This window comes from Lathyrus oleraceus, chromosome 3, assembly GCF_024323335.1.
Source record: "Lathyrus oleraceus cultivar Zhongwan6 chromosome 3, CAAS_Psat_ZW6_1.0, whole genome shotgun sequence".
Lineage (NCBI taxonomy): Eukaryota > Viridiplantae > Streptophyta > Magnoliopsida > Fabales > Fabaceae > Lathyrus > Lathyrus oleraceus.
The window spans coordinates 94753210-94767941 of NC_066581.1; positions in this window are offsets into that span (position 1 = coordinate 94753210).

The following is a 14732-nucleotide window of genomic DNA, read 5'->3' on the forward strand; positions in this document are numbered from 1 at the left end:
GTACCTGCTATAAAAGGAAATTGGATTATGCAGGATTTTTCCAGATGTCAGACCCGATGTCATGACATCCTGTACACAGAACATTCAGTATGAATGTCTGGTGTTTTGTGATTGCACAATTAATGGCAATCATTGGTTGATTGAAGATATGGCTAGCTGTCGCATTCTTTCAGGGATTTCAACCAGATTTGTTTATTTTCCAAGGAGATCTTTACAGCTGATATGAAAAGATTTGATTGGAAAATATATTTAGGGTTTTCAAGCTGTCCAATGTTTCTATAAAAAGGGACTCAGAAAACCTGTTTGAACACACAACCAAGACTGAGCGAAATTTAGAGAGAGAGCTAGGGTTTGTGTATGTAGGTCATTCAAGTCATCCATTGATGATTGAATTGGACTGATTTGTCTTCTTGATCAAAGCTTTGAAGCAAGATCAAGAGTGTGTCTTCTTGATTGAAACTGTGAAGTAAAATCAAGAGTTTGTAATTGAAAAGTATTTTCTTTTCACAAGGGATTGTTGTTTAAAATCACGGGTGTGTGATTGCAAGAGAAGTGAGTGGGTTCTCATATCTAAGAGTGCTTAGATAGAAATTGCACGGGTAGAGATTAGGTGAGAAAGACTGTAACTTGTTGAAGTGTACGGATAGTCTTTGAACAAATTCTATTATAGTGAATTTCCTTCCTGGCTTGGTAGCCCCCAGACGTAGGTGAGTTGCACCGAACTGGGTTAACAATTGCTTGTGTTATTCGCTTTACCATTCTGTTTATTTTATCCATTGTGTATTAGCAGATATCAGTGTCGTGACATTACCTTCGACATCTTATATCTGATACCAGAATTTCAATTGGTATCAGAGCAGGCATCCTGCTCTGGTTCTGGGTGAGATCTAGGGGCTATACTTTCTGGTACAATGGAGAGAGATGGAGGATCTGTTCATAGGCCACCAATTTTGGATGGTTCTAACTATGACTATTGGAAACCTAGAATGCTAGCGTTTCTGAAATCCCTTGATAACAAGGCTTGGAAAGCAGTGCTAACAGGTTGGGTGCATCCTGTCATTACTAAAGAAGGAGAAGCCACCACTGAGAAGAAGCCTGAAGAACAATGGTCCAAGGAGGAGGATGATCTTGCTCTTGGAAACTCTAAAGCCTTGAATGCAATATTCAATGGGGTAGACAAGAATATTTTCAAGTTGATAAATAACTGTGAAGTGGCCAGAGATGCTTGGGACATTCTCAAGGTCACTCATGAAGGCACCTCTAGGGTAAAGATGTCTAGACTTCAGCTGCTCACCTCCAAGTTTGAAAACTTAAGGATGAAAGAAGATGAAAACATTCATGAATTTCACATGAGTATCCTTGAGATAGCTAATGCTTCAGGAGCCCTGGGAGAGAAGATGACAGATGAAAAGTTGGTGAGAAAAATACTTAGGTCACTCCCTAAGAGATTTGCAATGAAGGTGACTACCATAGAAGAGTCTCAAGACATCTCCAACATGAGGGTAAATGAGTTAATTGGCTCCCTCCAAACCTTTGAGATGGGATTGATTGAGGGAACTGAAAAGAAAACCAAGAGCATTGCCTTTGTATCCAACACAGAAGAGGAAAGCAGTTAAGATTTGGATAAAGAGTGGGCTAATGAAGTTGCAATGCTGGGGAGACAGTTTAACAGACTGTTAAAGAAAATGGATGTCAGATCCAAGGCAAATGTCAAGAACATCTCGTCTGAAAACAATGCTGGAAGAAAAGCAAGAGCAGATGAGAAGCCCAAAGAAGGAAAAGAGGTTCAGTGCTATGAATGTGATGGGTATGGACACATCAGGTCTGAATGTGGAACCTACCTTAAGAAACAGAAGATGAGTCTTGCTGCCACATGGTCTGATGAGAGTGATACTGAAGAGGCTGCAAATCTTGTGACTGCTTTGATAGGAAGATGGGAATCTGAATCAAGTGATGGTGAGGTAACCTTTGAGGAATTGGCCTCTACCTACAGAGAGCTGTGTCAGAAAAGTGTTGAGCTGAACAAACAGTCTTTAAATCAGGAGAAAAACATAACTCAACTTGAGAATGAGAAGGTAGAATTCTTGGAAACCATCTCCAAATTGAAAACAGAAGCTGTGGCTCTAAAGGTCAAGCTAGATGAAGATCAACAAGTTGAGAGTCAGAAGATAGTCCAACTAGAGAAAGAAAAAGCAGAACATGTGGAAACCATCTTCAAGCTAAAGACTGAAGTTGTGCTCTTAAACTCAAAACTAGAAGAGACAACCAAGTATGTAAGGATGCTGAACAATGGATCTGATTCCTTAGACAAGATTCTTCTAACTGGACAAATCACAGGAGTCAAATCTGGATTAGGGTACCATAAAACTAAGGCTGAAAGTAGTTACACTGACTGCAAACCTCAAGCTAAACCTAAATGCAGCAATAGTAAGAGCAGTTCTAAGATGTCACATCATATGTCACACAATCAGAAGAAAGAACAGCAGAAAGATAAATACCAAAGATGGAGATGTCATTACTGTGGGAAATTTGGACACTCAAGGCCCTTCTGCTATCAGCTGTATGGTTACCCTACCCCCTTTCATCAGTATCATCAGAAGAGCAAACACCAAAGATGGAGATGTCAATACTGTGGGAAAGTTGGACACTCTAGGTCTTCCTGTTATAAGCTGTATGGTTATCCTAGCCATGTTCATCAACAGACTCACTATCAACCCAGACCCAAACATCACAGGCCTATCAACAAGAAGCAATGGGTTCCTAAGACTAATGTTACAAGTCTAATAGCTCACAAAGAAGAGTGGTATTTTGATAGTGGATGCTCTAGACACATGACTGGGAACTCAGACTTGATAACTGATCTTCACCCTCATGACTTAAGCTATGTAACCTTTGGTGATGGAGCTAAAGGTGAAATAAAGGGGATATGCAAGCTTGAGTGTCCTGGAGCTCCTAAACTTGACACACTACAACAAACAAGACCTTAGACAGCGCTTTAAAGCGCTGTCTAAACCTCCGCTGTTAAAGGTTTAGACAGCGCTTTTTTAAATCTTAAAAGCGCTGTCTAAGCCCCCCCCTTAGACAGCGCTTTGGCCAAAAGCGCTTTATAAGACCCTCTTATTTTAAATTTTTTAGGTATACCTTAGACAGCGCTTTTGAAAAGCGCTGTCTAAGCCCCACCCCCTTAGACAGCGCTTTGGCCAAAAGCGCTTTCTAAGACCCTCCTATTTTAATTTTTTTAGGTATACCTTAGACAGCGCTTTTCAAAAAGCGCTGTCTAAGCCCCCCCCTTAGACAGCGCTTTTGCCTAAAGCGCTTTCTAATCCCCCCTTAGACAGCGCTTTTTACAAAAGCGCTGTCTAAGGTATACGAAAATTTTTGAAGCTTTTGTTTTAAACCACATTTTTTCCAGGTTTATAAACCAGAATTTCTACCTGTTTTCAACCAGATTTTGACAGACAATTATCACATTTTATATATGCCATTTTGGCCTTTTTTCTACCAATTTTTGGCTAACAAATATATATATATATATACCAATTCAAACCAATTTTGCCTTAAATGTATCAAAATATATACAAATTTATGTACACATTTACAAGTCATAACATATACTACAAATGTACAAATTAATTACACAAATTTATGAACAAACATTGAGCTTTATCATGAATTGACACCACTCCTCTTTGATTTCGTCCACTTGATCCTTTGTATAAAATGCACACTTGAATTCATCAAAGTACTACATAATAATATAACATATTTTGAATTAATTCCAACTATTTAATTATATGAGATATGTGTAGATATAAAAATAACTCATAAGTTAGAAATACATACATCGGTGGGAATCTTTAATCGGCCCAAAGCAAGAGTATCTCGCATAAACCTCAACATGAAATACCCGCAATCTATTTGATTACGTTGTTGAGGACACTACATATGAAAAAAAATATGGATTATAAATCCTAAGTTTTATCAAGTGTCATCACTAATATAATAAAAAATATGGTAATTAAAAATATACCGCCACTTTAATCCATGTAATGGAGTTGGCGCCCCTCCTTGAGGTTTGGATATCTCGTTGGGCCCGAAAAGCTTGTAGGACGCTAATAAAATAAAAATGAAGCAATTAGAACAATTCACATAAACTAAGAAAATTTTTGAACATTCTCACTTACGTGTCAATGAGGACCTTCATATCCGGGTATGTTGTCCAATCATTTCCTAACGAGTCAAGATAATACACAATTTCTCGGATAGGATTGATTGCGAGCAACAACCAATGTCCACTGTAATGATTAGGCAAATGTTAGATGGTAACTTGGAAAATAATTATAATAGATGAATTTAGAATGAAATGCTAACCCGGTATTAAACGGTATAAAAAACAACTTCTCCGCATCTTTATTGTCCATGAGGATCCGAAGAACGTACTCCGTCACGGTATCCGGTCTACTTAAGATTAAACCTAAGTTGACGGTCGCGGGTGCTAAGAATCCGAATGACACGTCCAAACCATTGGGGCGCATCAATTTGTCATACAAAAACCTAATATAAAAACATCATAGGTCATGATAAATATACTCCTTTGGATTTGAATTTCAAATTAAGGTTAAACTGAGAGTCCGATACATAAAAAAACTAGAAAGTGGGCACTTTCCATTAACCCGGAAGAAAAACAATACTGACAAAATAAAAACTTTCTTCCACCACACACATAAAAAATCATCCATTCAAAATCAAACCAAGTCATAATCAAATCTAGTCGCTATCTATATAATAGACAGCCAATTTCACAGATCCAAATTAATGAAATTTCACAGACAAGTAAAATACATTTAACCAAAAATTATTAATGAGTGAATGCTAAAACACTGATTATAAGAAAAAACCAAACCTGAGATTGACATATCAATATGGCCAGAAGAAGATGGTGATAAATTTGCCGAGCCCATTGTTACTCACATGCTAAAGATGAAAAAATTTGTCTTGGGTATGCAATCGATAACGAATAACCTTTGTGTAATTTGTTTCACGTATTGCGGGTTTCGGAAACGGTGAAAGACGAACAAAACGCAGTAGAAATGACGAACTGAATCAGAAATGAAAAAATGCAGAAATGAAGAACATACCGCAGTAGAAATGACGTTCTGAAACCGATTCTTCAAACACTTTCTGGTATTGAAACCGAATGATTACAATGTATTCTCGTTCGCTATTAGGGTTCGCTGGAGGGGTTTAATCGCAGGAGGGAAAACAAAAAGAACTGAGAACGAAAATAGAAGTCTAAAATTTAATTTTAATTAGACCTTAGACAGCGCTTTTGTGGAAAGCGCTTTCTAAGATATGCCTTAGACAGCGCTTTCCAAAAGCGCTTTCTAAACCCCCACCTTAGACAGCGCTTTTGGTTTTAATTTTTTTTTTAATTGAAAGACTTTAAACTGCGCTTTCTCAAAAGCGCTGACTAAGGTCTATATTTAAAAGCGCTTTCTAAAAGCGCTGTCTAAGGGGGGGGGGGGGTCTTTGACAGCGCTTTCTAAAAGCGCTGTCTAAGACCCCCCCTTAGACAGCGCTTTCATTATTTTTTTAGAACATTTTCCGTGTTTTATTTTTATTTTAACCTTAGACAGCACTTTCTTTTAAAAGCGCTGTCTAAGATGCGCTGTTAAAAAACCTTTTTGGCGTAGTGACAATATTCTACTGGTCAAGGGCTTGACTTCAAATCTAATAAGCATCAGTCAGCTAGGAGATCAAGGTCTGAATATCATCTTCACTAAAACTGAATGTCTGATTGTGAACAAAGACAGTGAAGTAATTATGAAAGGAATCAGGACCAACAACAACTGCTACATGTGGAGCTCTCAAATGGATAACCCCTCTAAGATGAGTACAGTTGCAAGAAGGATCATCAAGGGAAAGGAAAAGTGTCAGATAAGGGTGCTAATATCTAACCTCAAGGAAGAAAAGGTCATGATGGCCCAAACACCTGAACATATGACTGGTGGTATAAAGTCTGAAGGTAGTAAGAGCTTTGCTGGAACTGAGACACAAGGAACTATGTCTGTTGAAAACAACAATGCTCAACCAGGGTGGATGAAATTACTGAGAATTATCTACAATGTCACACTCGATGCTATGACATTGTACTATGACAACTTGACTGCAAAGGATTTGTATGATGAAAAGGGAAAATTAGGGGCTTGGCTTCTTGAGAAAATATGGCAATTAATGTGGAGTGGAAAAGGCATATTGTCTGCCCAATGAAAAGAAAAAGCCACATTAAAAATGAACCATCTCCTAGTATTGGAAATAGCATCTATTTCATTTGCACACTCTGCCTGAACACAATTCTTTCCATCCTCATTAAACTTCTCAAAGAACCTCTGCTAGGGCAAAGAAAGTTTTCTCAAAAGCTCAACAACATGTCTCAACATCCGTCAACATCTAGCTCAAAATCCTTTCATACTAGAACTTCCTCCATGGAATTTTTAGAAGAAGAGTTGACAGACGCAACCCCTCTGCGTATGATACCAGGTGACGTTCCAGGCTCCCCTTCCATGGCTAGAGCTAAACAAGGCAACACTCCTGAAGAATCGCCTGAGAAAGAGGACATGCACTCTACTGATCGCATCATAAGAAACCTAGTTACTAGGATACTGAATGAAGATCATGGAGTTAAGGACATTTTTACCCCTCTGTCCAGAAGGGACCCCTCACCTGAGGTGGAAACTCAAGCTGAGAAAGATGATGACTCATCTAAAACAGAAAAGGAAGTAGCTGGTGAGGGACTATGTTCTCTTGGAAAAAACTTACCTAGTATGTCCCCTGATACTGCTCAGGACATTGAGGAAGAAGGGTCTGAGGAAGAAGATGACACGTTGGTCAATCTTGTGAAAACAAGTGTAGCTAATAGACTGAGAAAAAGGAAGAGTATGGCTGAGATAAGGACAAGTAGGAAAGAGAAAAGGGTTACTGGTATAGGTCCCTCCAAGACTTGGAGTAAAGTAGAGGTCAGGAAGATGAAGAAACGTGAGAGTTCTGAATCTGATGAGGATGTCGAATATGATGTCTCAGACATTCCCCCTGTTAAAAGGAAGCCTGCAAAGAAGTCTCCAAACAAAGTGGCTGCTGTTCATCTTGACAATATCTCGTTTCACGTGGAAGGTGGTGCTGCCAAATGGAAGTTTGTGACTCAAAGAAGGGTAGCAGTTGAAAGAGAATTGGGAAAAGAGGCAAGTGAAGTAAAGGAAGTCACGGAGTTAATTAAGACAACTGGTCTTGTGAAAATTGTGACTACTCTGCCTCGGTGCTATGAGGGGTTAGTCAAAGAATTCATTGTGAACATCCCTGAGGAGATATATGAAAGAAACAGCAAGGAGGGCTGTAAAGTTTTTGTAAGGGGTAAGTGTGTGAAACTTTCACCTACTATCATCAACAAGTTCCTAGAAAGAGGAACTAATGGAGGAGTAGATCTAGAGACCACAGACAATGAGGTCTGTAGAATTATTACAGCTGGCCAAGTTAAGGAATGGCCTAGTAGGAAACACCTATCAGCTAGTAAGCTCACTGTGAAGTATGCCATTCTGCATAAGATTGGTTCAGCAAATTGGGTACCTACTAATCACATATCTACCATCTCCATTGCTCTTGGGAGGATCATTCATGCCATTGGAACTAAGATAAACTACAATTTTGGAAAGTTTGTGTTTGATCAAACCATCAAACATGCCTCCACCAATGCTGTAAAGTTGCCCATTGCATTCCCTTCTATCATCTGTGGCATCATCCTGAGTCAACAACCAGGAATCCTGAGTACAAGTGATATTCCAAGTAGGAGAAAGACCCCTCTATCAATTCACTATAAGCTTTTTGAGGGTAGTCATGTCAATGATATTGTTATGACATCTGCCAGAAGGGAACCTGCATCTCAAGGGAGCCTAATTAATCAATTGAAATATACCTGCAAGGAATTAGAGGAAGGTATGAAGGTGGCCAAGGCAAGAAAAGAAGCTTTGGAAGCCCTTATCTGTAGCCTTGAAAAGGAGGAGTTAGAAAAGGCTGGAAAGGATTCAGATGGAAAACCATAATCCAGTGGTAGCTCCAGAAGCTCTGAGGGTTCTGAAGATGAAGATAAAGGTGAAGGAGATACTTCTTCTTCTGATTAATTGTCCCTGGCTGTATTGAAGACTTGGAGGGGTGCTGGAAGGTGTGGTGGAAGCTGGGCTGCTGTTTGGAAGGCTGTTCTCTTGTTTGTTTTTGTATTTTGTGGCAGTCCTCTTGATGTCTGTTATGTAATAGTTAGGGCTCTTAATGAGTTCCTTGGATTTGTTCATTGTCTCAGCGTTTATGCTGTGTATAATGATGGTTGTGTACTTCCTGAATATTATGTTTTAACATGCTTAATGTTATAACATCTGTTTTAACTTTCTCTGCTAGGCTAATAGACATTTATTTTGTCTGATTGGTCACCTTTGGTCAATTTTGACTAAAAAGGGGGAGAAGTGCTTGATATGGAAGTTGTATGTGGCTGATCAGAAGGACAACTATTATTGAAAGAGGTGCACAGGTGCTGTTGTTGTAGCAGATGTCAGTATGACATTCTGGCTGGTACAAGTACTGGAGTTCAGTAGCTGTTTTTGGTGAATGCACAGATTTAGGGGGAGAAGAAGTACCCTTGTGCACTGTGCATTTATGTGTCTTACTAGTTGCATCCATAACTAGTAATTCTGTTGATTGTTGCACAAATTTAGGGGGAGGAGAAGTACCCTTGTGCATGTGTGTATTACTAGTAGCCATAACTAGTAATGTTTTTTGCTTCTGCTGCTGATTAAACTACTGTTATGTGGTTTAACTGCTGATAGTTTGCCTTGTGAACAAAAAGGACAGATATATGTTTTAGCCAAAATTTGCCAAAGGGGGAGTTTGTTGATTCTAAGTGTTGGCAGCAATTTTGGTAAAAGAAAGAGTGTTCACAAGATGTCATGTGTGATGTCTTAACATAAGATATCCTATGTACCTGCTGGAGTTAAAGAACATGTGCAAGCAGGATTGTTTCAGAATGCCACTTACTATGCTAAGGCATCTGATATTGGATGTACCTGCTGGAGCTTAATTGGAAGACATGCTCATGCAGGATTGTTTCAGATGACATACACAATGTCATGGTATCTGATATGCCTGTACCTGCTATAAAAGGAAATTGGATTATGCAGGATTTTTCCAGATGTCAGACCCGATGTCATGACATCCTGTACACAGAACATTCAGTATGAATGTCTGGTGTTTTGTGATTGCACAATTAATGGCAATCATTGGTTGATTGAAGATATGGCTAGCTGGCGCATTCTTTCATGGATTTCAACCAGATTTGTTTATTTTCCAAGGAGATCTTTACAGCTGATATGAAAAGATTTGATTGGAAAATATATTTAGGGTTTTCAAGCTGTCCAATGTTTCTATAAAAAGGGACTCAGAAAACCTGTTTGAACACACAACCAAGACTGAGCGAAATTTAGAGAGAGAGCTAGGGTTTGTGTATGTAGGTCATTCAAGTCATCCATTGATGATTGAATTGGACTGATTTGTCTTCTTGATCAAAGCTTTGAAGCAAGATCAAGAGTGTGTCTTCTTGATTGAAACTGTGAAGTAAAATCAAGAGTTTGTAATTGAAAAGTATTTTCTTTTCACAAGGGATTGTTGTTTAAAATCACGGGTGTGTGATTGCAAGAGAAGTGAGTGGGTTCTCATATCTAAGAGTGCTTAGATAGAAATTGCACGGGTAGAGATTAGGTGAGAAAGACTGTAACTTGTTGAAGTGTACGGATAGTCTTTGAACAAATTCTATTATAGTGAATTTCCTTCCTGGCTTGGTAGCCCCCAGATGTAGGTGAGTTGCACCGAACTGGGTTAACAATTGCTTGTGTTATTCGCTTTACCATTCTGTTTATTTTATCCATTGTGTATTAGCAGATATCAGTGTCGTGACATTACCTTCGACATCTTATATCTGATACCAGAATTTCACTTGGATGGCTCGAACTTTGTCGGGATCAACCTCAATACCTTTCTGACTGACTATGAAACCCAATAGCTTACTGGATTGGACCCCAAAAGTGCACTTAGCTAGATTCAGACGCAACTTAAACTTTCGGAGTCTGGCAAACAATTTCCTCAGGTTTTCTAAGTGATCTTCCTCAGTTATGGATTTGGCAATCATGTCGTCCACATAAAACTCAATCTCTTCATGAATCATGTCGTGAAAGAGGGTTACCATGGCATATTGATATGTTACCCCTACATTTTTCAGGCCGAACGACATTGCTTTATAGCAGTAAGTTCCCCAAGGTGTGATGAAAGTTGTCTTCTCCATATCTTCTAGTGACATCTTTATCTGATTATACCTGGAGAACCCATCCATGAAGGAAAAGACAGAAAACTGAGATGTATTATCAACCAAAGCATCAATATGAGGCAAAGGGAAGTCATCCTTTGGGCTCGCTCTATTGAGGTCTCAGTAATCTATACACACTCTGACTTTACCGTCCTTCTTAGGAACTTGAACGATGTTAGAAACCCACTATGGATAATCAGAAATAGCCAAAAAGCCATCATCAAACTACTTCTTAACCTTATCTCTGATCTTGAGTGCCATGTCGGATCTGGTCCTTCTGAGCTTTTGCTTGACGGGAGGATATTCAGGCTTGTGTGGCAAGTGATGTTCAACAATGCTGGTGTCTAACCCTGGCATATCTTGATATGACCAAGCGAAGACGTCAACATATTCATGCAATAACCCTACCAACTTGGAGTGTACATGCTTGGCAAGAGATGCCCCGACTTTTACTTCTTTTTTATCGGTTTCAGAACCCAAATTAATGGCATCCGCTGGTTCTTGTACGACTGAATCTCTTTTTCTTCGTGCTCAAGGAGCCGTGCTAGTTCAGTTGGTAATTCACAATCTTCCTCACTGTCATCTTCAGATTGGTTAATTGGAAATCCAGATTTACAGTTGATTCTTGCCATATTGTAATCAATAGTTTTGTTTGCTCTGCATATGATGAGCTTATTTTTAGTATGCTTTTTAATAAAGTGAAAAAAGAAAAATAAATCTTTTGCCATTTCGTTGTTTTAGTTAAAAAGTGAAAATAACTGAAATAAAAGGGAACACAAGTTTTGCATGCAAAAGGTACTTTTTATTTATTCACATAATACTTTTAAACATGGAGGCCCTTACAAGCTATCCTCTTGTCTCGGGCGGGGACAAGGGATCGAGAAAACAAAATGCATTACATTTTTTCCGAGTACACTATAGGAATCACGGAAGCTGTCCAGTTGGGGAGCTTGAACCCTGGAGGACATCTGCGTACGAGGCTAGGAGTCTCCGATTTGCTGCCACTGGATTCCCCAATGACTGCTACAATATGATCATTTTGAAAGCCGACGCTGTTGAACTTGACCAGGTTGAACAACTTCTTCTTTGGGCTTGCCTTGCGTGCTGATGGACGATAACCGATACCAAATCTGACACGCTTCTCTGCCACATCAACAATTTTACCCCACCCAGAAATTGGGCCTTTCTCTAATGTCTGCTTGGCACTTCTGACTGAAGATAAGATGGTAGCGGATGATTGGCGGTAGCAGAACTGACCTCTTCAAATTCTAAACAGTGGAGTGGAATCTCAACAATCCCTTCATTTGTCTCAATGTATCTGAATGACGAGAGTTCGCTAACCAACATGTCTTCTTCACCATATATAATTACCAGCTTATCATCAATCAAGAAATTCAACCTTTGGTGCAGTGTAAAGGTGACTGCCCCAACGGCATGAATCCACGGCCTACCCAACAAACAACTGTAAGCTGGGTTGATATCCATGACTTGGAAGGTGATGCTGAATTGGTGAGGTCCAACACATATAGGCAGATCCATTTCCCCAATAACCTATCTTCGAGAACCATCAAAAGCTCGGACAATCAGTGCGCTGGTCCTTATCTCGGGCCCTTTAAATTGTAATTAACTTAATGTAGCTTTCGGCAGTACGTTAAGCGAAGAACCAATGTCAACGAGGACTCGAGATAGAAGAGAGTTTGTGCACATGACTAAAACATTTAGTGCTTTATTATGGGCATTTCCCTTAGGAGGTAGTTCCGCTTCATTAAATCCTAAATACCTATTGGCAGTGATATTCGCAACCACGTCATCAAATTGATCGACCGTGATATCTTGCATCACATGAGCGATATTTAGAACTTTCAGCAATGCTTTACGGTGAGCCTCAGAACTCAACAGCAAAGACAAAATGGATATTTTGGAAGGAGTCTAGTTCAATTGATTGACGATCTTGAAGTCACTATTCTTGATCAATTTCAGGAATTCCTGGCCTTCCTCAAAAGTGATGCTCTTCTTGTGATCTTCAACTTGATCATTTTCAACCGTCGTCCCTTTACCCTTAGACACTTCAGATTCTGCAGCTTTGTTGGTAATAACCTTCGTCGGCGCTGGAACATTTGTCACGTTCGGAGTGGCAGGCACAATTTCCCCTGCATGTGGAGTAGGAGTAGGAATGAACTTCTCTTTAGACGGGATAACTGTGGGTGATGGAGACACTCTAGGAGTGTATTTTGGAGAAAATACATAGCCACTACGAGTCATGCCTCCCGTTCCAGTGATGTTGACAATTTCGATGTCAGGAATACGAATTTATTTTCCACCTAGGTACGTTGTTGTCTCATAATTCCAAGGCACTGCCTTGGTATTTTGATATGGAAACAGACTAGGAACACAGAAATGAATTGGATGAATCCTCTTAGGAGAAGCTTCGACCTTCTTTTTCCTATACACAATAGTTATCGGTTTGATTACTAAAACCTCTTCCACTACCTTGGACTTGGAGAACTGAATCAACCCCTGATCCATCAGCTCTTGCACACAACCCCTTAACTCGTCGCAATCTTCTGGATCACATTTACATATTGCTCAATCATCATGTATACCTGCTACAAACCCAAACTATTCAAGTCTCTTCAATACAACTGACAATGGAGTCTTCACATCGTCGACCCTTAGTACAAATTCTGTTGTTTCTTCTTCGATCACGACGTTGACTGTTGAATCGCCATGATTAGGCAGAGGATTCATTTTCACATTGGGTTTTTCTTCGGAGAAAGACATAATCTCCTAATTAATCAAGTCTTGTACCTTGTATTTAAGGGTCCAACAGTCCTCTGTGGAGTGTTTTATATACCCGACATGGTAAGCGCACGAGGCATTAGGATCGTGCTTAGGATGAAAAGGAGGAGAGGCTGCATGGATTTCTTTTGGTACAATAGCCCCTACGTGAATCAAATATGGCACCAGTTCAGCATACGACACCAAAATTTTATCAATCTGAGGGCGATTACCAAAATTATTCTTGTTATTCTGACCTCGACCTTGGCCTTTATTGTCACGGTTGTATTATTGATTCTGATTTTTCTAAGTAGGTGTTGGTTGTTGATTACTTTTCTACGGTTGATACTGACATGACGGTTATTGATACTGAGTAGCAGCGACATACGAATATGGATAGTACGACATAGGGGCCATCAGAAACTGATAATGGGGGTGGACACTTGCCATCACAACATTTGTCTCCCCCTCATTCTTTTTTTCAAAGCCCCCATGTAATTTCAGCCCATTCTCTACACGTTCACCGATAGTTACCATATTTGGAAAGTTTGTAGATGAACTCCCGATCATTTTATCATAATACATCCCATGAAGCGTACCCATGAAGATATCAACCAGCTCGTTATCTGACAAAACCGGTCTGACCCTGTAAGCTATCTCACGCTGTAGCACCTCAAATTTGCACCTATCATTATGCATACATTTTCATATTAGGTCATAACATATCATGGTCCATTGCATAACATTTGCATTGCTTCAGTTGCCTCAAGAGCAAGCAATCAAGAATTAGGTCAAACTAATCTCCTGATCAGTCAACCAAGCAAGCAAAGGAATTTCTCATTGAATCAAGGCCTTGGGGTTTGTCCAACAAGTTCACATGGCTTGGAGGTCTATTTGAAGTATTTTGGTCAAGGGTTGAAGACTCAGAGGTCAGCAGTTCATACACAGACAGTCAAAAGTCAAAGAAAGTCAACTGTCAGTCAAAGCAGTGGATGGTGGTCATTCTTGTGGAATTTGGGCACCATAGTCAATAATCAAGAGTTCATACAACTTGGGACATCATTTGAAGTCAAGTTCTCAAGGAATTAGGGTTTGGAAGTCATCAGTCAATGCATAATCAGTCAGAAACCCTAAAAGTCAACTGCTGGTCAACTGTCCATTTAATCAGTGATTGGACAATTGGAATTGGTTTGTGAGAGTTCATTCATGTCCAAATAGTCATCATACATCATGCCAAACACCATCATGGAAGAATTTGAAGCCAGATCAAAAATTTCCCAAAATGGAAACTGGGCCTGTAACTGAAACCTGCCATAAATGGAAAGTCTTGATCCTCAAACTTACATCATGATACAAGCCTCAAATGAATTTTTGCCCAACATGAAAGTTGAAGATCATGTTCTCCCATTTCCAAAAAGTCCTAGAACTCTCAATTCCCATGTGTGGTTGGCAAGTTATGATCGAATCGATTTCAGAAAATCTTGAACTTCAAAAGGCCATATCTCCCAAACCGTTTGGCCAATTTTGGTGGGGTTTTTTCCTACAAGTCACATTTGAT